Source organism: Capricornis sumatraensis, chromosome 20, assembly GCF_032405125.1.
Source record: "Capricornis sumatraensis isolate serow.1 chromosome 20, serow.2, whole genome shotgun sequence".
NCBI lineage: Eukaryota > Metazoa > Chordata > Mammalia > Artiodactyla > Bovidae > Capricornis > Capricornis sumatraensis.
The window spans coordinates 64,406,222-64,430,871 of record NC_091088.1 but is presented as its reverse complement, the minus strand read 5'-3'; the positions used below and the strand labels follow the sequence as shown (position 1 = coordinate 64,430,871).

Below are 24,650 nucleotides of genomic sequence, written 5' to 3'. Positions count from 1 at the left end.
TTAAGAAATAAAAAAATTGAGAAGTAGTGAAAATGAAAGTGTTAGCCACTGAGTCGTGTCTGACTCTTTGTGACCTCATGGACTGTAGCCCACAAGGCTCCTCTGTCCATGGAATTCCTCCAGACAAGAAGACTGGACTAGACAGCCATTCCCTTCTCCAGGGAATCTTCCGAACCAGGGATAGAACCAGGGTCTTCTGCACTGCAGGCAGATTTTTTATGATTTGAGCCACCATGGAAGCCCATTATAACTAGAGAGATTTAAAAAGTAGTCAGAAACCTCTAAGAAAAATACAGGACCAAATTCTACCAAACATTTACAAAAGAATTACCATTAATCTTGCTAATTCTATGGAGCAAGCATGATTCTAATAGTTTGCTGATTTCCCAAAGACACAAGAAAGGAAACTAGAAACCAATATCCCTGATGAATACTGATGCAAAATTAAAATACTTGCAAACCCACTTCAACACATATTAAAAAGATCTGGAGAAACGGACACAGAGAACAGACAGAGGGGGTAGGGGAGGAAGGAGAGGTTGAGATGTATGGAGAGAGTAACATGGAAACTTACATTGCCATATGTAAAGTAGAGGGCCAATGCGAATTCGCCGAATGACTCAGGGAACTCAAACACGGGCTCTCTAACAACCTACAGGGGTGGGATAGGGAGGAAGATGGGAGGGAGGGGACATATGTATACCTATGGCTGATTCATGTTGGTATTTGGCAGAAAACAACAACTTCTGTAAAGCAATAATCCTTCAATTAAAATAAATAAATAAAAAGATCTGACACCATGACCAAGTGGATTTTATTCATATAAGGCAAGGAGAAGTCAACATACAAAAATCAATTAATATGACACACTACATTAACAGATTCAAGGGGAGAAAAAAAAAAAAACCAGGATCATCTTGATGCAGAAAAAAACCATTCGACAAAAATTTGACCTTTCAAGATAGAACACTCAACAAACTACAAACAATAAATTATACCAACATCAACATAAAAATGCCATTATGAAAAGAGCACAGCAATGGGGAAAGAATGAAAGCTTTTCCTCTGAGGTCAAGAAGAAGGCAAGGACGCACACTCTGCACTACACTTCGACAAAGCACTGAAACCCTTAGAGCAATTACATGAGAAAAAGAAATCAAAGGTCCCCAAATTGAAAAAGAAGTAAATGTATACTCTTTTCCACATGACAAAGTTTCATCAGTAAAAATCATAAAAATACAAAAGAAACATGCTATATCAAAAAAAGATTCTTTAATAACCACACAAAGGGTCAATCAACCAATTAACTCATTATCAAAACTGCCATGACAATCTTTGTAGAAGCAGAATAAAACATGGTGAAAGTCACAGAACTATTCAAAGAGCAAACAGCGAAACTCTTGAAGAAGGAAGATGGAGGTCTTTCTATTTCAACACCTGTTACAAGGTAATCAAGGTGATGTGGTACTGGTATAAAAATAGACAAAGAAACCTACTGAACAGAACACAGTACTCAGAAATAACTCTTTGTGTATACGTAAGGTATATTCACAAGGATGTCAAGATACACAAAAGGCAAAGGACAGGCTCAACGGATCTGAATCCCAGATTTTACCAGCTATTGTGCATACTAACACCTGATTTCCAGGTGCAGTTTCTTTACCCTGGTTGACAGAGAGCAGACAGCACATCCAGATGGGCCCTAAGCAATCCCTGCTGCCCAACAGCACAGAGACCCCGTCTCCAACCTGTGGATGAGAAGCCCTGCCCTGGACGGTACCCAGGGAGCCTCCTCACAAGGGCCAGGTCACCAGGTCATGGGGAGACGGGATCTAAGTGGAGATAACAGGCCCTGAGGGAAGGCCCCGGGTGAGTGTGCGTGTACAGGCGTCACACAGGACACTCCAGTCAGACACGATTAGTGAGTCCAGAGAAGGGCATTTCAGCAAGGACAGACTAAATATGACCTTACCTGAGAAAGAGCCATGCCTCATTTCTTTTCTTTCCTCTTCCTTAACTTCAGGGCTTCCTCAGGCAACACGAGTCTTCAGAGGCCTATCGTGAAAGTTGAAAAGATGCTGTTTCATGCTTAGAGTTAACACATCCCCTTCCTGAGCCCCAACCACACACACACAGACAAGCCCTCACCATGAGGAACAGACAGTCCCCTGTAGCCACTTTCAGGAGGAACTCAGGATGGTCAACTTCCACAGAGAGACGAACATGGGACTTTCCCACACTTTCCCTCGGATCACACTCCCCTCCTGCTGAGGCCTCATGTACACAGCAGCAGGAGGCACCTCCGCTGACCAGGCAATCTCCTTCAGGTCACACAGCAGGCCCTGATCCATCCCCACTCAGAACAGAGCATCCCCTCCTCAGCCCAGATCTCAGCCCTCAGGACTGGGAGGACTCAGAGTCCTGATGCTCAGTGAGGGATCCAGACTGGAATCAACTGGGGCATCTTAAACATTCTCGAGCTGTGGACCAACACAAACTACCTGAAGGGGAATCTCTAGTACGAGGGTACAAAACATGGGTATGCAAAATGCCTCATGAGTGAAACGTAAAGCCTGGACAGAGCACCATTCAGAGGAGAAAAGCACCCCAGCCTTACCAAGGTGTAACTAACAAAAATGGTATATATGTACTGTGTACAAAGTGATCATGTGATAGATTCATACATTGAATAATTATTACAGTTGAGTAAGTTACACTTCCACCTATGAGTACACTGTATTATTTCTCTCTGGGCGAGTTTCAAGTACATAGAAACAGTACAGGCAGATCCCCAGAACCCACTTATCTTGCAACAGAAAATCTCTACTCTTTGCCTACCAGTCCCCCATTTCCCTTTCCACCCAGCTCCTAGTAACAGCCTTACTACTCGATGGCTCTGTTAGTTTGATAATTCTAGTTTCCACATACAGTATCTGTCCTCCTTTGTCAGGCTTATTTAACTTGGCATAATGTTCTCTAGGTTCATTCATTCTGGCATAAATGCAGGATTCTTGATTTTTATATTTATATACAGAGAAAAAATAGTTTATGAATATACAGTATATAATAAATATTTCTAGACCACACTTTTGTAACCCATTCTTTTGTCAAGAGACATCTGGGCTGTGTCTATAACTTGGCTACTGCAAATCCAGTCACACTCATGGGACTGTGGACATATCTCTGAAAAACTGATTGCTTTTCCTTTGGATATCTGTCAGAAATGGGTTTGAGAGACTGTAGGCCTGTTCCATGTTAATCTGTTAAGGAACTTCCATTTCATTTTCCAACACAGCAGTACCATTTATATTACCACCAACAGTGCAGTTAAGATTCTATGCTTTCTGTACAGTGCCTGTGTGTGTGCTTATTTTGGGAGGGACAGGAGTGGATAACACAGCACCCAGCCTGGCAGCAAGATAGTTGCAGCTGCATCTTCTAGAGGACAAGCCTCCAGGCTGCAGATCACTGTGGCATTGTTGCCCTCTGATTTTTCAGAGCCATCCTCCCCTATGTCACAGGACTTTATGACTCTTCTCGGGTTGGGCCCAGAGATCCCTACCCAGCAGGACCACCTTATAACAAGCATTCTGTGATCTTAACCTTAGTGCTTCTATTTTCCCAGCAGGACTCACACAAACTTACAAACTTTCATGGTGTCCAACAGAGTGTCCACAGAGCCCATGATGAGCCTCTAACCCTCTTACACAAACACAAAGCATTTCAAGCCCTGATAGCTCATGCATGAGGCAAAATACAAAAGAGGACACCCAAGGATCCACAGACACAAGACACTATATTTTCATTTACAGTGAGTGATCCAGGTCAAACATCGAAATCTCCAAAGACTATGAAAAAGAGGGATAATTCCAATGATGCACATGGACCAGTGAGACCTCAGCATCTTCCAAGGAAACACTGCAGAGTCTCTTGGTATCTTCCCAAATACACATGAACCTTTCTGCACCGGCAACCCCAAGTACACAATGATACCAAAGTTGATGCAAAAAATGACCTGAGATTTTCCCTGTTACTTTACAGTGCCTGCCTGCTAAAAGAGTCAACAAAAGCCAGGGACTGGAGTGGATGCTGGGGGCACCTGCTAGAACCAGCCCCTCAAGCCCAAGGCTCCCATCCTCCTGCACCCACAGGTGCCTGTGGGCTCAGCCCAGGCCACAGTTCTAACAGTGGAAAACACTTCTCTTGGCTGAATTCCACATCCTTCATTGCTGCTCACATGTGGTCACGAGTTGTCAAATCAAACCTGTGCAGGCACATGTCAGCCTCAGCACTGCTGTCCCGGGGAACACGAGCTCAGGCAGAACCTCAAACCACTCCATGAGGGCTCTCCAACAAACCCACTTCCAGATTCTCCAGCCTGAACGGAGACATTCTCTTCCAACAGATCCACACACCCCTGGTCCCTGCAACTACACTTGGTATGGGCGCACGCTACATTCACTGGGCTCACCTTGATGCCCCCAAGTACTGCCACAACCCTCCTGCAGACCCCTCCAGGCTCCCTCCGCTTTCCCCATCTGTCTCCCTCTCCTCCCTGATGACCGGACTAAGCAGGACTAAAGTGCACAGGGGTTTCCTGGCAAAGGTGGTCACAAGAGGAGTGCCCACAAGCTACCACCCAAAGGACACTGCACATGTAGTATGAAAATCAAGAGACTGGCCCTCCTGTGAAAGTCTGCCACCACCTGGGGACATTATGGAGTCCACGTACAAAGGCATTTGAGATGAGGAAGTCTCAAAGGAAGGGTCTCCAGGTCTCACTATCTCCTGTTTTCTCCACCCACACCTACTTGGAAGATACTCCAGCTCTTGGGGTGGGGGTGGGGGGCGGGGAACATCTCCTTCCTGCCCCATTAGGTTTTGGATTTCTGCTCATCCTCAGTGCACTGAAATCACAATTGCTGACACTGAGCACATGAACTCCTAGATGGCAAAGCTGCTGTCCGTGATGGTGACTGGTTCCTGGATGGACAGAGCTTAGATCTGGGGGCTGAAGAGGACTAAACACAGCAGACTAAGCATGTGGACACCTTAGCCCGCTGCTTGAGGACACCAGTTCTGTAGGGCTTTTCAGGACTTCCTTTCTTGGCTCATCTTTTGAGTAATTAAATAGTCACATGGGGTAAAGATCAATTACAGCTGAAATGTCTAGAACATGGGAAACATCTTCATCACCTGCCCTGTTCTCTTGGTTTTCCCTGAGGATTATTCAGCCCAACCCATAGTCCTGTCATCTACAGACATTTACAGTAACAGGTACTGCAGCCACGCTGGGAAGAAGAGGAACACTATTAGCCCTAAAAAGAGGGGAACCAGGAAGGACTCAAAATAACCCATGAAGGGCACTGATTTCTGCGGATGGCAACTGATACACAGGCAATAAACCTGGGTAACATGAGAGAGACTGTTAGGAGGGGATGGGGAGACCTCCCTGAGCCTAGACTTGAAGGGTGACAAAGGGCCTGAGGCACGGTGACCTGAAGGTGAGAAAAGGAACTACAATGTCAGACAGAAATGGTTTTGGTATTTGGAAAAAGAGAAAAGGTAAATGAGACCAGGACAGGCTGAACCATGAGCTAAGGGTCAGCTCCCAGGATGAGGCTGGAGACACTGACAGGGCCCTGAGCTTGACAGAGGGCTTTGCAGCTGCAGCAAGGAGTCAAGCTTTTGACCCAAGAACAAATGAAAGCCAGCGGAGGTCTGAACATCAGGACATAAAAAAAATCTCCCTTCAGATTTGGCCTTATTCATAGAAGTCATCTAATTCTGAGCCTGTGATCCTGCCTCCATCCTAGTTTTCCTTTTTGTTTTTCATTCAGGGAGGACTGGGATCTATTTAAAATTCTCATTACCACCAGAAACTCCCTCCAAACCAAAACTGCACATACAGACACACAGCCAATCTGGCTAATCATTTCAGGGGTCAGTGTTGCTCACACTCAGAGATTCCAGTCTAGTCTCTCAACTGCATGTTACAAGTGGGCTCCCTCAGGCCCAGAGAGAAGCCGTTTATGAGAAGGTCTGAGCTGAGTGAAGAGAACCGGGTGTAACTGAATAATGAAATGGGAGGCTGAAGGGCAAGTGGGCCAAGTTTGTCCTTAATGCCCATCCCATTTAACATCAGGAACATCTGTCATGTACCTGAGAAAAGGAAACTTTTCTTTCAAGATTGAGTCAAACTGATACCAAGGAGGTAATTCTTTATTATATGATTGCAGTAAAATATTTTTAAAATACAGAATTGAAATGTATATCCACTGGTACAAAAAAACATTGTAAGGGGTCAGCTTGGAAATAGGATCTGAGCAATCTTTTTCATTATGAAGAGAGAGGCTCTGTTGGAAGGTTCCAGGTCAATCCAGCCCATCCTTCCCCATTTGCACAGAAAAGTCACAAAGGGACCTGAGGGAAACATCTTCATATCACTGCACAGGTCACTTTTTTTCACTGATCATAGAAAATGGAGAAAACAGACCATTAGACTAACTAGTTAAACTAGGTGTTTTTTTTCTTTTTTTGAAAGAATGAAGCATTTTATTTTGTTGGTTTTATCGTGTTAAATGTTCTCTTATTTTCCCATTTCTCAAAGAAATGCCTTTAATTTCACAAGATCTAACGTCATACCTCCGTTATTCTCTGGTAAAAAGCTGAGACCAGAAATATCCATTTGTGTGTGCACACATAAACTCATACACACAATTCATGTCTTTGGTAAAACCGCAGTTGAAAATATGTCTATTTTATTACACGATGTTCAGAGGGTAACAGGCAGGATGGCCAGGGTCTCCAAATGGAGGAAATAGGCTGCAAGTGTCAGACATTTTTATCTCTTTTAAGCAGCAGGAGGAAACAAACTAGCGATATTTTTTTCCTTCTCTATACAAACTTAAAAGGAGGTTTCTCTTAAAATACTGTGTTGTCATAATGACACCTGGGGTCAGACTCTCAAGACAATCAGGACTGAAGGTGCCCGGGGGGTTCCCACACAAGCTCCTGCCCTAATTACACCTGAGGAACCGGAGTATTAATAACTGTGGGGGGGCCAATCCATCAATTTCCTTTTAGATACTGGGCAACTTACTCCATGCTTACTGAAGCCCCTGGCCCACTTCCTTCCTGATCCGCTTCCCTAATGGGACTCTCTGGACGAGCCAAAGGGTTTTATTTCAGTTATTCTTTATGTTGTAACTGAGATTCTGGGCTATTTTCACACGAGTTTCTGATTGTGCCAGAGTCTCCCTCACCCCTTTTGGGGAGGAATATACTGAACAAGGTCCATGCCTCTGTTTTCATAAATATGGAGCCATCCCTTTCCCTTTAGCTGAACAAAATGTAAATCCTAGATTATGGGCTGATGGAAAATGTCGGTCGAGCACAAAATGCTATTCCTGTAGTGGTCAAGCTCAAAGACCCACACTTATTTCCACATAAGAAGCAGTATCCACTGAAACCTCAGGTAAGGAAGGGTTAAAACCCATCATCGAAAATTTAAAGGAGCAGGGACTATTAGTTCCCTGTAACAGTCCATGCAACACTCCTATTTTGTGTATAAAGAAATCAAAAGGAAATGGAGACTAGTCCAAGATTTACAAATAATAAATGAGGCTGTAGTTCCTTTACACCCCGTGGTGCCTAATCCTTATACTCTATTGTCTGAAATTCCTGAATGAGCCAAATATTTCTCAGTAATTGATTTGAAAGATGCTTTGTATTCTGTGCCTTTGGCGGAGGAAAGTCAATTTCTATTTGCCTTTGAAGACCTAAGCAGCCAGCTTCTCAGTTAATCTGGACAATTTTGCCCCTGGGATTTCGTGAAAGTCCTCACTTATTTGGACAAAGTTTGTCACGGGATCTACAAAACTTTAATAGCTCCGAAGCGGTGGTGTTACAATATGTAGATGGTATTTTGCTCTGTGCTGAGACAGAGGAAGCTTGTTCAGGAGCCTCAGAAGATTTCTTTAACTTTCTGTCAGGCTGCGGTTATAAGGCATCAAGAGAAAAGGCTCAGCTTTGTCAACAATCTGTTAGATATCTGGGCCTAATCCTATCAGAAGGGACTAGGGCCATAGGCCGTGAGAAAATTAAACCCACACTAAATCATCCCCTATTTATTTTTGTAGCCACACGTTCCGGGAAACAAACTCACTCAGAAGGACAATGCGGATAGTGGAGTGCAGTTTATTACACTGGTGGGCCCAAGGCAGTGTCTCCTCTTAGCCAAGGACTCCAACCAGCATTTGTGAAAATCTTTTATACCCCATGTGTTACGTTTCTGAACCCACCATTACAAATTCCTTGAGACTTACATAAATCAAGGAAAATACAATCCCAATAACTCCATCATTCATGTGCTATGTGCTCAAACAGTCAATTAGCCAATAATCAATAAACCCGAGGTTACACTCCAATAGATACAGAAAAATTTATGGCCTGTCTGGAGGAAGGTGTGATTAGTGTATGTTTTCTCTTAGGCGATGAGTAACCTAGATACGATCTTCAAGGTTCCCCTGTCTCGTGGGGGTCTTATCCTTCTGTTGCTGTTTTCACAGGCACTAAACACAGAGTTCAGAGTCCATTGGAAAGGTGGCTGAGCATGATCAGCATGAACAGGCCTAAGATGGAGTCCAGGCCCTATGAATTCCTTCTTCATTCCCCCCTCTTGATGCTCTTAACTCATATTATGAGCATCATTCATAGAGATATATTGCACCCTGACTCTCTGACCACCAATTTGGGAGGATGACATCAACAAAAGGTTACAAAGTTCATAATACATTGTAAAATTCAGGGTCCACAAAGCAGAACTATCAAGGCAACTATAACAGTGGTAAATATAGTTTTCCACCAATCACCCTTCACCCAAGATAGGACGGAAGTCCAGAAAGGAATGTTTTCATTTGACATTGTTTTTATCTGGTTTTCCATGCCATCCAAAGCAGTTGATATATTGCCAGATAAGTCAGGAACGTATTCACAACATTCAACTGTAATTATAGCACAGGTCCCTCCTTGAGCAGCTGTGAGTATGTCCAAAGCCATTCTATTATGAATTACCGCTTTTCTCATTTGGAGTTGCTCTTCATTTAAGGCTTGGATGGCTTTTGTTCTATCTAGGAGGACCTGTTTTGTGAAATTAGTCGAGGCCTCTACTTTAATCATGATATCTGTTGTCCCTATAGAGGGTAAAAATAAGGCAGCAATATACTCATACCACTGAAACACGGATCTTGTCCACCTAGCATATAAATAAGGTAGATTTACCAGTTGTTGTAGGTTAGGCTTTTGTTACACTGGCATTTATATCAAATGTAACCCCATGACCCGAGTCTATTGACTGTAGGTCTTACACCAAGAGAGCAAGGAGAGGTTATGATTGACAAAAGAGAGGAAAGTCTCTTTTTGCCATCCAAAGAAAGAGCAGAGTGGTTTAAAATCTCCTTGGCAGAACCGTGACACCCACCAAGGAAGTCCATCCATCACTGACAAAGGCATAGCCCTACATACCCAGCAGTTGGAAGTGTTGTGGAAGTCTGCATAGGAATGTGCCCATTAGATGAAAACATTGTCCTGAGTTGAAACAGATGTTAAATTCAAAATCATGTTGATGAGGCCAAGCAGCAGGAGTTGATTGTGCGGCTTCATCCTAAAGGGGCTCGTCCAGGATCTCATTTCCTTCTTCTTAAAGATGGTCTTAGTCTCTCAAGGATCAGCGAGGTCCCTCTGTGCAGTCCACTCAGCGTTTTTTGGGTCTGTGTAGTATGTTCTCTTCACACTCGTATGATGGATCCAAGGGACAATACCTGCAACTTTAGCTGCAGTAGGGGTAGTAAAAATAACATAAGGGCCCTTTCACCAAGGGGCTAGCAAATCATGTTTCCAATCTTTGACCCATACTTGGTCACCAAGCGTAAACTCATGAATCTGTTCCCCAATGGGGAATAACACCCTTTCTTGTACAAACTTAGTTACCCGATTTATTACCTTATCCAGTTCCATCTGCTATGAAATCCTATCTCCCCCTTGCCTGAGGCAAATTTGTTGACACCTGTTTTATTATGGGAGGGGACCTCCCATACACAATTTTGTATGGAGAATAGCCTTGGGACTGTGGGGTCATCCTGAGTCTGAACCGTTGGAAGCAAGTCCACCCAAGAGCAGTCAGTCTCTGTGATCCACTTGGAGAGTCTCTTTAATGTCTGGTTGGTTCGTTCCACCATCTCAGAACTCTGGGCCTATATGCAGCGTGCAGTTTCCATTTGATGTTTAAAGTTTTGCTTACTTGTTGTATGGTTTTTCCAGTGGTCATGTATGGATGTTAAGAGTTGGACTGTGAAGAAAGCTGAGCACCGAAGAATCGATGCTTTTGAACTGTGGTGTTGGAGAAGACTCCTGAGAGTCCCCTGGACTGCAAGAAAATCCAACCAGTCCATTCTAAAGGTGATCAGTCCTGGATGTTCTTTGGAAGGAATGATGCTAAAGGTGAAACTCCAATACTTTGGCCACCTCATGCGAAGAGTTGACTCATTGGAAAAGACTCTGATGCTGGGAGAGATTGGGGGCAGGAGGAGAGGGGATGACAGAAGATGAGATGGCTGGATGGCATCACAGACTCGATGGACATGAGTTTGAGTGAACTCCGGGAGTTGGTGATGGACAGGGAGGCCTGGCATGCTGCGATTCATGGGGTCATAAGGAGTCGGACACGACTGAGTGACTGAACTGAAATGAACTGTCCTAAATCAGCTACAAAAGCCGGGTCATTTTCTGAACCAATGCTGGTAGGAAGTCCAAATATGGGAACTATTTCCCTAAGCAGGCACCAGGCTACTTCTGATGCTCTTTCAGTCCAGGTAGGAAAAGCTTCTACCCATCCCGAGAACGTACATACCAGGACCAGCAGGTAACAGTAGTGTCGGTGAGGTTTCATTTCCGTGAAGTCCGCTCCCAGGTGTTCAAAGGGCAGCATGCCTTTCAGCTGAATACCCGGAGATTTTTGTCTAAATACCCGAGAGGCAGCATTAACCTGTGAGCAGGCAGCATGGCCTAGGTGGGTCGCTTGGTGTGTTTAGCTTACCAGAGTGTGTGCCAGCTTCTCCGGTACCAATAATTTGCCACTTGGCAATTTCCACCATCCCTTTTCAGTCTTGATGGCCCCTTCCACTTTGGCTAATCTGACAGCCATTGTCCTTGTTTTATCAGGCTAGTGTCATCAGTATATAGGACCCAACTAGGGTCTGGAACCTTGTGTCCTTCTTTAAAACAAACCCCAGCTACCTTACCTCCTCCTTGCAGACCTGTGCCTTCTTCAACACCCGGTAACCTGCTTCCATCAGCAGCTGAAGCAGTGCTTTTGTCCCTTTCCAGCATTTTTCCTTGGTCTCAGCAGCCAGAAGCAGGTCTTCCTCATATTGTAGGAGCCAACATTCATACTCTTCTGGATGGAATGAGTTCAGGTCAGAAGCCAAGGCTTCCCCAAAGATGGCTGGGGAGTTCTTAAACCCTTGTGGGGGAGTCCAGATGAGCTGTTGCTTGGTGCCCCCAACTAGATCTTCCCATTCAAAGGCAAAGATGGGCTGTGACGCTGGGGTGAGGCGTATGCAGAAGGCGGCATCCTTGAGATCTACGTGAGTATAAACTTTAGTCCTTGGCAGGAGAAGGCTAAGTAAGGTATAGGGGTTTAGAACAGTGGGGTGTAAAGTCACAATAGCCTGGTTGACTAGCCTGAGTCCTGTACAGGCCGATAGTCCTATCCTCCTTCCTTTTTGACTGGATTGGTGTATTCCAAGCTGACTGGCACTCTACTAGAATGCCCGCTTGCTTCAATCTGTTGATGTGGGGCAGTATGCCAGCGCAGGCCTCTATCGGTAGCAGGTACTGGCGCTTTCTAACCAGGATGGTGCCTGGTTTGAGTTCTATTATCACTGGGGCTTGATGTTTAGCTAGCCTGGGGGGGAAGTTAGCTCTCTCTCATGCTCTTCCGGCCCACCTGGTTCTTCCTTCAGAGGCTCATGCAACCTCCACTAATCTTCGTGGAGTATTGAAAGAGAGAGCAAATAAGTCATAGTGTCCATCCGGAAGGTGGGTCTCTCATCAAGGGAGAAAGTCACTTGTGCTCCAAGTTTGGAGAGCAAGTCTCTTCCCAACAGGGGTACTGGGCACTCAGGAATGTAGAGGAATTCAAGAATCAGTTGGTGCCCCCCCCACCCCCCCTGCCATCTGACATTTTCTGGGCTGGCAAAACAATTTAATCCTCTCTTCTCCTGTCACCCCAGTTACAGCAGTAGTCTTTTTGGACAGTGGTGCCACAGGTTTTGTTACTACCAACAGTTCTGCTCCTGTATCCACCATGAAGTCAGTGTTTTGGTCCCCCATTTTTAACGTTACCATGGGTTCTCAGGGACCTGATATCTCTGAGCCCTGGCAGCCCTATTTAATTTCCAAGTCAGCAAGCCCACAACTGTGGGAACTTCCTCTTTCTTCCTTGCCTTAGGGCATTCATTCTTCCAGTGGCCAAAAGCTTGGCACCAGGCACACTGGTTTGGCTGTAACAGGGCCCCGGGGCCTCCACTGGGACCGGTTGAAGGACTGTCCTGTCCGTGGGGCAGAGGAAGTTTTCCGGAGGAGCCAAGATAGACTTCCCTAGAGCAGCAGCTAGCACTGTAAATCTCTTGCCTGTTCGCTCTCATTCCCTCTGGCTCTCTGGCTGAGCAGTCTCTGCTTAATTCCAAAGTCTCCTTCCCCTTCTTGTCAGTACTCATCGGGAGAGGCGGGTATAGCTTGGGCAGTTCAGCTGGAGCAGGATCCTGGAAGTGTTGGCCAGAGGCTTCTGTCACCGGGATCGGAACCTGCCGAGATGGCGGCTCTACGACCTCGGGGAGAGCTGGCAGAGGAGCAGTGGCTGCTGCAGGACTTCACCTGGCCCTGGATTGGGCATTAAGGCGGCCTCCAGTCCTGGTGGAGCACTGGGAGGCAGGTCCGCCATTATCCAGTATGGGGGAGGGGTCAGGTCATCCCCGTCCAAATCCTGTAGAATTTCCTTTTTTCATCATCAGTCAATTTTTATGCCAATAATATTTTTCCCTTTCCCTCCTGGATACAGAACCTTGTCCAAGTAGGAGGGTCTTGAGCTAACGCTAGTTATGAGTCAATATATTGACCCAAGTGTCCTGGCTCTCCTGTGACTACTGCATGGACTGCTTCCACTATTAAGTTCACGGTGTTCTCTGGTGGCCATCCTACTCCCATAGGGGGCCATTCGACCTCACAGAGTATGTGGAGGCGGTTAGGCTTCATCTTCACCCCATAGTCTCCTCCTAATCCCTTCTTAAAATTTTTAATCATGCACTCCAATACAGTTGCCTTAGATTCACTTCCTCCCATCTTGCTTACCTTCTCAGACCACCTTCTACTTTTCCTTTTCATCTGTCTACGAAGTTCTCAGTACATTATGTACTTCTGATATTTCCACTCAATGACACGTAAATTGCCATTCTGCCTCCTTCCTAATTGGGGTGAGAAGAGCCTTACCTGCCAGATCCCAGAGGGAGAAGAGGGATCGGTGTGCCTTCACCTGCCGGTCAGCATAGCCAAACCAGAACACCATGTGGTCCAAGACTGTTTCTCCCTTAAAGTCTGTTCTGCCTTTCTGGGCTTGATCAGGCACGGATGAAAACATAGTTGGGTTAAATATCCCATGTCCCAGGCCATCTCCGGGAAAGCCAATTCATAATCACTTATGTATCCCCTTCCTTCTAGCCTAACAATTGCGAGGGGGTCGAAAATTTCACAGCAGACAGGACATCTCCTGGGGGAGGGCAGAATACGAGCATACAAGGACCAGTTTCCTATCCTAAAACCCCCCTGGCGATCACTGGTAATAATTTTCCGTGAGATGGCATGGACACACCTCCTAAAAGACCTTCACAAATTTCCTTCCTAAACCGAAGTACGCTCGTCGACCTGTGTACCAAGCAATCGCTGCTGCCTGCCTATTCCAGGCCCCTGTAGGTCCGTGCCCCTTCTAGTCCCTCCCGGGGGGGTGATCAGGCCCTCCTCCACCCTGGTGGGTGGGTTCCTCCTAACCTGAGCACTCAGTTCCCTTGATCACTACCTGCCAAAGCGAAGAAACCGGGCGTTGAAAGGCTGAATTCCTCCAGAGGGGCAAGGCGCCTTCTCCCCTCTAGGAAATTCAAGCCACAAAGCCTCAGGGTAGCCTCAAATGAGACCGGTCTCCTCAAACTGAGGAGTTTCCCGGCCAATGCACCAAATGTAGCCACGCATTTTGGGAAACAAACTCACTCAGAAGGACAATGCAGACAGTGGAGAGCAGTTTATTACACCGGCGGGTCCAAGAGTGTCTCCTCTTAGACAAGGACCCCGATCAGCATTTGTGAAAATCTTTTATACCCCATGTGTACGTTTCTGAACCCACCATTACAAATTCCTTGAGACTTACATAAATCAAGGAAAATACAATCCCAATAACCCTATCATTCACGTGCTATTTGCTCATGCGTTCAAACAGTCAAACAATTAGCCAATAATCAATAAAGCTGAGGTTACACTCCAATAAATACAAAAAAATTTATGGCCTGTCTGGAGGAAGGAGTGATTAGTGTATGTTTTCTCTTAGGGGATGAGTAACCTAGGTACAATCTTCAGGGTTCCTCTGTCTGGAGGGGTCTTATCCATCTGTTGCTGTTTTCATAGGCACTAAACACAGAGTTCATGAACAGTATGAAAAGGCAAATGATAGGACACCAAAAGAGGACCTCCCCAGGTCATTAGGTGCCAAATATGCTACTGGAGATCAGTGGAGAAATAACTCCAGAAAGAATGAAGGGATGGAGCCAAAGAAAAAACAATACACAGTTGTGGATGTGACTGGTGATAGAAGCAATGTCCGATGCTGTAAAGAGCAATATTGCATAGGAACCTGGAATGTCAGGTCCATGAATCAAGGCAAATTGGAAGTGGTCAAACAAGAGATGGCAAGAGTGAACGTTGACATTCTAGGAATCAGCGAACTAAAATGGACTGGAATGGATGAATTTAACTCAGATGACCATTGTATCTACTACTGGGGGCAGGAATCCCTCAGAAGAAATGGAGTAGCCATCATGGTCAACAAGAGTCCGAAATGCAGTACCTGGATGCAGTCTCAAAAACAACAGAATGATCTCTGTTCATCTCCAAGGCAAACCATTCAATATCACAGTTATCCAAGTCTATGCCCCAACCAGCAACGCTGAAGAAGCTGAAGTTGAACGGTTTTATGAAGACCTACAAGACCTTTTAGAACTAACACCCAAAAAGATGTCCTTTTCATTATAGGGGACTGGAATGCAAAAGTAGGATGTCAAGAAACACCTGGAGTAACAGGAAAATTTGGCCTTGGAATGTGGAATGAAGCAGGGCAAAAACTAATAGAGTTTTGCCAAGAAAATGCACTGGTCATAGCAAACACCCTCTTCCAACAACGCAAGAGAAGACTCTACACATGGACATAACCAGATGGTCAACACCGAAATCAAACTGATTATATTCTTTGCAGCCAAAGATGGAGAAGCTCTATACAGTCAACAAAAGCAACACCAGGAGCTGACTGTGGCTCAGATCATGAACTCCTTATTACCAAATTCAGACTTAAATTGAAGAAAGTAGGGAAAACTGCTAGACCATTCAGGTATGACCTAAATCAAATTCCTTATGATTATAGAGTGGAAGTGAGAAATAGATTTAAGGGGCTAGATCTGATAGATAGAGTGCCTGATGCACTATGGAATGAGGTTCGTGACATTGTATAGGAGCCAGAGATCAACAGCATCCCCATGGAAAAGAAATGCAGAAAAGCAAAATGGCTGTCTGCGGAGGCCTTACAAATAGCTGTGAAAAGAAGAGAGGCGAAAAGCAAAGAAGAAAAGGAAAGATATAAGCATCTGAATGCAGAGTTCCAGAGAACAGCAAGAAGAGAAAAGAAAGCCTTCTTCAGCGATCAATGCAAAGAAATAGAGGAAAACAACAGAATGGGAACGACTAGAGATCTCTTCAAGAAATTAGAGATACCAAGGGAATATTTCAGGCAGAGATGGGCTTGATAAAAGACAGAAATGGTCTGGACCTAACAGAAGCAGAAGATATTAAGAAGAGGTGGCAAGAATACACGGAAGAACTGTACAAAAAAGATCTTCACGACCCAGATAATCATGATGATGTGATCACTCACCTAGAGCCAGACATCTTGGAATGTGAAGTCAAGTGGGCCTTAGAAAGCATCACTACGAACAAAGCTAGTGGAGGTGATGGAATTCCAGTTGAGTTATTTCGAATCCTGAAAGATGATGCTGTGAAAGGGCTGCACTCAATATGCCAGCAAGTTTGGAAAACTCAGCAGTGGCCACAGGACTGGAAAAGGTCAGTTTTCATTCCAAATCAAACAAAGGCAATGCCAAAGAATGCTCAAACTACCACACAATTGCACTCATCTCACATGCTAGTAAAGTAATGCTCAAAATTCTCCAAGCCACGCTTCAGCAATATGTGAACCGTGAACTTCCTGATGTTCAAGCTGGTTTTAGAAAAGGCAGAGGAACCAGAGATCAAATTGCCAACATCCGCTGGATCATGGAAAAAGCAAGAGAGTTCCAGAACATCTATTTCTGCTTTAGTGACTATGCCAAAGCCTTTGACTGTGTGGATCACAATAAACTGTGGAAAACTCTGAAAGAGATGGGAATACCAGACCACCTAACCTGACTCTTGAGAAACCTGTATGCAGGTCAGGAAGCAACAGTTAGACCTGGACATGGAACAACAGACTGGTTCCAAATAGGAAAACGAGTACATCAAGGCTGTATATTGTCACCCTGTTTATTTAACTTATATGCAGAGTACATCATGAGAAATGCTGGACTGGAAGAAACACAAGCTGGAATCAAGATTGCCGGGAGGAATATCAATAACCTCAGATATGCAGATGACACCACCCTTATGGGAGAAAGTAAAGAGGAACTAAAAAGCCTCTTGATGAAAGTGAAAGAGGAAAGCAAAAAAGTTGGCTTAAAGCTCAACATTCAGAAAACGAAGGTCATGGCATCCGGTCCCATCACTTCATGGGAAATAGATGGGGAAACAGTGGAAATAGTGTCAGACTTTATTTTTTGGACTCCAAATTCACTGCAGAAGGTGACTGCAGCCATGAAATTAAAAGACGCTTACTCCTTGGAAGAAAAGTTATGACCAACCTAGACAGCATATTCAAAAACAGAGACATTACTTTGCTGACTAAGGTCCGTCTAGTCAAGGCTATGGTTTTTCCTGTGGTCATGTATGGATGTGAGAGTTGGACGGTGAAGAAGGCTAAGCGCCGAAGAATTGATGCATTTGAACTGTGGTGTTGGAGAAGACTCTTGAGAGTCCCTTGGACGCAAGGAGATCCGACCAGTCCATTCTGAAGGAGATCAGCCTTGGGACTTCTTTGGAAGGAATGATGCTGAAGCTGAAACTCCAGTACTTTGGCCACCTCATGCAAAGAGTTGACTCATTGGAAAAGACTTTGATGCTGGGAGGGATTGGGGGCAGGAGGAGAAGGGGACGACCGAGGATGAGATGGCTGGATGGCATCACTGACTCGATGGACGTGAGTTTCAGTGAACTCCAGGAGATGGTGATGGACACGGAGGCCTGGCAAGCTGCGATTCATGGGGTTGCAAAGAGTCAGACACGACTGAGCGACTGAACTGAACTGAAACACAGAGTTCAGAGTCCATTGGAAAGTTAGCCAAGCATGATCAGCATGAACAGGCCTAAGAAGGAGTCCAGGCCCTATGAATTCCTTCTTCACTATGACTTTAAGACAATTAAGATTTCTAGGAATCACAGGCTACTGTCATACTTGGATTCTGGGTTATGGGGAACTTGCCCGGCCTTTATATAAACTTATAGCTTAAACTCAGCAGGCCCAAACAGACAAACTGGTTTGGTCTTCAGATACTCAAAAGGCTGTTACGGTTCTTCAGACTGCCCTCCTGCAAGCTCCCGCTTTGAGCTTGCCCAAAGGGTCAGGATTTAATCTGTTTGTCACTGAAAGAAAAGGTATGGCCTTGGGAATTTTGACAGAAGCCCAAGGGCCTCACCAGCAACCTATTGCTTATCTAAGTAGAAAATCAGATGTAACTTGATGTGGGTGGCCCCACAGCCTAAAAGTAATTGGGGCAGTGGCTTTATTAGCACCTGAAGCTTTAAAAATAATTAATCGATGTAATCTTACTGTCCTGACTTCTCATGATGTGAGTGGAATCTTAAATTCTAAGGTTAATATTTGGATGACAGACAGTAGACTTCTTAAATGTCAGTCATTGTTGTTAGAAGGACCAGTAAGTAAGCTTAAAGTTTGTGGACATTTAAATCCTGCCACTTTCCTTCCTGAGAAGCAAAATGAAACACCTGATCACGACTGTTCCCAATTTCTAACTTTAAACTATGCAGCTTGGGAGGATCTAAAGGATACCCCATTAGACAATCCTGATATAGAAATATTTACAGATGGCAGTTCTTTTGTTCGGGATGGAAAGCATAAAGCAGGTTACACCTGTGGTGACTACTGAACACGTTTCAGAAACAAAATCTCTGCCCCAGGGAACCAGTGCTCAGTTAGTGGAGCTTGTAGCTCTGACCCGAGCTCTAGAGTTAAGCAAAGGGCAGCGAGTAAATATCTACATGGATTCTAAGTATGCTTATTTGATTTTACATGCTCATGCTGCAATATGGAAAGAAAGACAGTTTAAAACAGCAACAGGAGAACCTATGAAGCATTTCAGAGAGATTGAGAGACTTTTAACTGCTATATATTGTGTAGCTGTCATGCATTGCAAACGGCACAGCAAGGATGGGAGTAAAGCAGCTGAAGGTAATCAGCTGGCTGTCAAGCCAGAAAAGTGGCACTTTATGAAACCCCTTCACTGCAGACACCCTTGATCTGGACAGGTCCTGTGGAACAGGAAAAACCACAATATACTGAGGAAGAATTAGAAAGATATGAGAAAAGACGAGCAAAGATTGCAGATAAAGGATGGTTACAATCTGAGGATGGACGATTAATAATTCCTGAAAATGCTCAATGGAAAATTCTTAAGGGTTTACACCAGAGTTTTCATTTGGGTGCACAGAGTACTTACCAAATGGCTTCTCATTTGTTTGAAGGTAAAAATGTAATGAAAACTTTAAAGAACATTATCAAAAGGTGTGAGGTTTGTCAGAAAAATAACCCAAAGACTGAGAAGCTAGCATTATTTGCATTACAACAAAGTGGAAAGTATCCTGGAGAGGGCTGGGAAATTGATTTTACTCATATGCCAAAAGCTAATTTGGTATTCTTGCTTACAAGTTTGGGTACTTTTACGGGATGGATTTAGGCTCTCCCCTGTCGTAGTAAGCAGGCTAAGTAGGTTATAAAGATTTTAATCCATGAAATTATCCCCAGGTTTGGGCTGCCACAGATCCTTCAGAGTGACAATGGCTCCACATTTAAAGCTGCTGTAACTCAGGGGGTATCTAAAGCTCTAGAAATAGAGTATGACTTACACTGTTCCTGGAGACCCCAATCTTTAGGAAAGGTTGAAAAAGCTAACGACGTTATCAAAAGACATCTGCGCAAATTAACTCAAGAAACGCAGGACAACTGGATTAAAGTCCTACCCATAGCTTTAACGAGGGCTCGAACTGCCCCATAAAGGAGAGACTGTTCCCCTTTGAATGTAGTTATGGAAGGCCTTTCTTACGCAGACATACGCAGACATTGTTATAGACCCTGAAGCTTTGGAATTAACTAGTTATGTAACTCTTTCTCAGCTTTTCAACAGGTATTAAGAGGACTCCGAGAGATGACTCCTGACCCAGCCTCTGAGTCAAGGAAGCTTCTATTTGAGCCAGGAACCGAGGTCCTCATAAAAACACTGGTATCTGGGGGCCCATCCCTCGAGCCCCTCTGGGAAGGCCCTTATCAGGTTATTCTTTCTTCTTCCACAGCTGTCAAAGTGTCAGGAATTGATTCGTGGATACATCACACTTGAGTTAAGAGGTGGCACCCTGACCAGAACTAACAGACTTCATTTTATGTCTTTTCTTTCTATGCTCTGACTTTGTACTTTTCAGATGGGCCTGATAATCTATGTGAGCCTACTTCTGCTGACTCCAAAAATCCTGAGTGTGCCGTTTGATCCTCAAGACAATGCCTTCCTGTCCTGGGCTCACTCCTACACTGCATTCCACAATTGGTCTAACTGCTGGGTCTGCAGAGCACTCCCCTCTTTATCAGTGAAAGGATTCCTGTGGTGGACATCTCCACTTCAAGAAAAAGACTTTCTCCAAGTCTGTGAATACTTTTGACAACAATCATATGTGATGCCTCTTCTTCATCTGATGACATCTACCAACCCTAAAATGGACTGGTGCAACACTTTGTACTTTAACTATAGACATAACATGACTTTTAATTCTGATTATACAGTGTCTCAGTTTAATGACTATTTTGCTACACATAAGGCAAATAGGTCTGGATCTAATGGTTTTTTACCTGATGTTTACCAAATATGGAATGAGGTTATATGGCTAACTCCTGAAAAAGGATGTCTAGTATCTACTGCCCCTATATGCTAGGAACAAACAGAGCCATTCCCAAAACTTAGCCAACAACTACATTACAATGATTAGAAACAACTGGGATTTTTGCCTCAGGAAGTATGCAACGTAATCATTCCCGTGTTTTTCAACCCCGATTCAGGTACTCCCTGTCTGGCCAGGCACTGATTGGGACTGGATATCTCAGTCAGCTGGCTTGCTCCAAACGGGACCTATTGGATATGTGGCTCTTACCTAAGGGCATGGCTTCCCCTCGGTTGGATAGGAAGATGCACCCTGGGTCTAGCCTTTACTCACGGCTTTATATTTTCAGAGCTTCCAGAAAAGCCTGCTAATTTACTCCACCTTAAAACTCGGTGGGCAAGGTCTGTATTTCACTGGTATGATTATTTGGCTGCAGCCTTTGTTCCCTCTTTGGGAACTACAGATGTTATGCTATGAGTGGATGCTTTGACTAATTTTACTCAACAGGCATTACAAGATTCTCAAAAAGCTATTTCAGCTCTTAATGCTGAACAAGCACAAATTAGAAAGGTGGTTTTACAAAACAGATTGGCTTTAGATATTCTGACAGCTGTGCAAGGAGGAACTTGTGCCATTATTCATACCCAATGCTGTACATATAAACCTGATATGAGCACTAATGTTATTCATTTTACTAAACACATGCACAAGATGACTGGGGCTTTGGATATTCCTGAAGCCTCAACTGCCTCATTTTGGGAGATGTTAACAAGTGCCCCATGGTGGAAAACTATCTTAATTACAATAATTCTGATTGTTTTGTTTTTGCTGTTTGCTCCCTGCTTCTCTAACTGTGTAACTGGATTTGTTTCTAGTTGCATGAAAGCTTTTAAGTTACAAATGGCTGTGTTAGGGGAAGCACACTGATTGAAACCGCCTACCCTGACCAGGCACCATAGTAACCATTTGCATGACTTGTTTTATGACGGGAGAGCCTGATAAGGAATACGGAACTAATAAGACACCACCAACCTGAAGAGTTCGGGAAAGGTCGAAAGGAGACACCGAGTGTCCGTCCACGTCCCAGAATTCCTCTCGCTAGCATCCATCTTGGCTGAGTGATGCGTGCGCCACCAGGAAAGACTCCGAATTAGAATGACTGGCCAAAGACCACCTGGAAACTAATCTCATCACCATAAAACCCGAGACTGCAGGCCACAAGCAGAGCAGTTCTCCTGGGTTCCCTTACCCTACTGCTCTCCACTCGGGTGCCCTTTCCCAATACAATCTCTTGCTTTGTCAGCACATGTGTCTCCTCGGACAATTCATTTCCAAGTGTTAGACAAGAGCCCAGTTTCGGGCCCTGGAAGGGGTTCCCCTTCCTGCAACAGTTGCTCAAACTCCTGCTACTGCTGCAGATTCTTCCAAATACTATTTGCGGGCCCTGGATCAGACATCTTCAGTATGAGGGTTAGGAGAATATGTTGCCTCACCAATTTAAGGACAACGACCCTTGTCAGCTCAGAAGCAGTTACTGAACAAGAACGATGCCCCTTGTCCCTAGGCAACATAATTCTTCTAAAAGAAAAGGGGGGAATGAGAGGGAACAGGCAGGAAGGCCAGGGGTCTCCAAATGGAGGAAATAGGCTGCAAGTGTCAGACATTTTTATCTCTCTTAAGCAGCAGGAGGAAACAAACTAGCGATACTTTTTTCCTTCTTTATACAAATTCAAAAGGAGGTTTCTCTTAACATATTGTGTTGCCATAATGACACCTGGTTTCACCTGAAGTTAACTATTCTCAAACCTTGAGGTAACCAATCCATTTTTCTTATGGAAATGTTTGTCTTAAGCTACGTGAATGGACTATGCACTTACCCCAGACTCTGTCTTCAAGTAGGTTCCGCCTAATGGCTCAGAACCTACTTCACAAACCAGTATGTTATACTCAGATATTGTTCCCCTAATCTATGTAAACAAAACTATTTGTATGGTAATCTGCCCTTCTACAAGATTCAAGTTAATCATTTTATGGCCTGGGATGAATCATCTGATGCCAAGATTATCCCAAAATGCATCTTACGGATGAGGGGCCTGGTGCCATTCTGAGTTTTAAAACCTTCCTTTCCTTCATTAACAGACTGCTAGTGACTATAATGGCACCCCACTCCAGTACTCTTGCCTGGAAAATCCCATGGATAGTGGAGCCTGGTAGGCTGCAGTCCATGGGGTCGCTAAGAGTCCGACACGACTGAGCAACTTCACTTTTACTTTCATGCATTGGAGAAGGAAATGGCAACCCATGCCAGTATTCTTGCCTGGAGAATCCCAGGGATAGAGGAGCCTGGTGGGCTGCCGTCTATGGGGTCACACAGAGTCAGACATGACTGACATGATTTAGCAGCAGCAGCAGCCCCCCCATTCTGAACCCCCTTCCACCTCCCTTCTCACCAGATCTCTCTGGGTTGTTCCAGAGCACTGGCTTTGGGTGCCCTGTTTCGTGCATCAAACTTGCACTGATCATTCTATTTTACATATGGTAATTTAAATGTTTCAGTGCTATTCTCTCAAATCATCCCACCCTCAACTTCTCCCACTGAGTCCAAAAGTCTGTTCTTTACATCTCTGTCTCCCTTTGTTGCCCTGCATGTAGGATCACTGGTACCATCTTTCTAAATTCCATATACATGCATTAATATACAGTATTTGTCTTTCTCTTTCTGACTTATTTCCCTCTGTATAATAGGCTCTAGGTTCATCGACCTCATTAGAACTGATAAACGAGGTGACATTTTTGCTAAGTATGGCACAAAATAGTCTAAGATGATTTACTACTAACCAGAGAAAATTTCAAATGTATGAGATGAAGGGAAGAAAGCACTCAGGAAAGGAATGAATCTGAAAAAAATTTGGGAAAAACAAATTGAATTATTTTTAATCTAAAAATCTGGTGTCAAAGTTTTAAAAAAATGGAGAATAATCATATTTAGAAAAGGATGATATGAATAGAATACTGGACACTAAAAAAGCTTATTTCTGAAGTTAAAAATGAGTAGAGAAACTGAATGAATTAAGACCTATTCCAATCTACAAAAAGCACCATACATAAAGAAAGGAGAAAATGTGAATCAGTTTTTTAAAAAAAAGTGTTCCTTTAAAAATGCTACCCAATAATGATACAGTGGATAAGAATCTGCTTGACAATGCAGGGGACATGGGTTCTATCCCTGGTTCAGGAAGATCCCACAAGTACAAGCAACTAAGCCTGTGCACAACTACTGAGCCTGTGCTTTAGATCCTGGGAGCCGCAACTCCTGAGCCCACTGCACAGAACCGAAGACAGCACAGCCAAAAAAATTTAAAAACAGCTACCACAGAGTGACTCTCTAGAGTCAGTCATTTCTTGCCCCAGGTCTCTTCTTCCCTGACCTCTGTCTCATGATAGGACAAGGGAAGGGGGTCACTCACAACTCAGTGAATCAAGCCACTGCCCCAGGCTCAACAGGGTTTGCAAATGAAAGTCATCTTCTGCCACAACTAATAAAAAAAGACACAAGCCTTACTCGACAGAAGTTTTGAAATTTTCATCCTCCTCTGTATAACTAAAAAAATCATCTGTATCCAAACAACTGGCCACACCTGGATCGAGCTTACCCCTCTGTTCACCTAGCTCCCTATTTCATCTGGGTCTCCGTGTCTGTTTTTCTCCCCCTCTGCTCTCCTGCTGCTCCTGTCCTATTTCCTCCCTCACAGGTGCCGTGTCCCAGGCTGCTGCAATTCGTTCCCCCTCGAAATGCTCTCTCTCCAACCTTCCTGAGTCTTTCAAAAATCCATACCTAAGTCTGCCTCTTTCCTCCCCCATTTCGGCTCTCTCTCTGCGCTCCAGATTACTCCTTCTCTCGCTGTGACTCTCCCTGCCTCCCAACTCCCTGGCAGGCCATGTGGCTATGCTTCCTTCCAGCTCTTTCTTTCTCTGCTCCTTACCCTTTGGCCTCTTTCTCCCCTAGCACCATGATAAAACCGGCCACC

The 24,650-nt window shown here is 44.4% G+C and overlaps 1 pseudogene; it reads right to left on the bottom strand.

Annotated features, from left to right (window-relative positions):
• The window catches only part of LOC138096574 (zinc finger protein 208-like), a 93,362-nt pseudogene that overhangs the window by 17,136 nt on the left and 51,576 nt on the right, over positions 1–24,650 (bottom strand).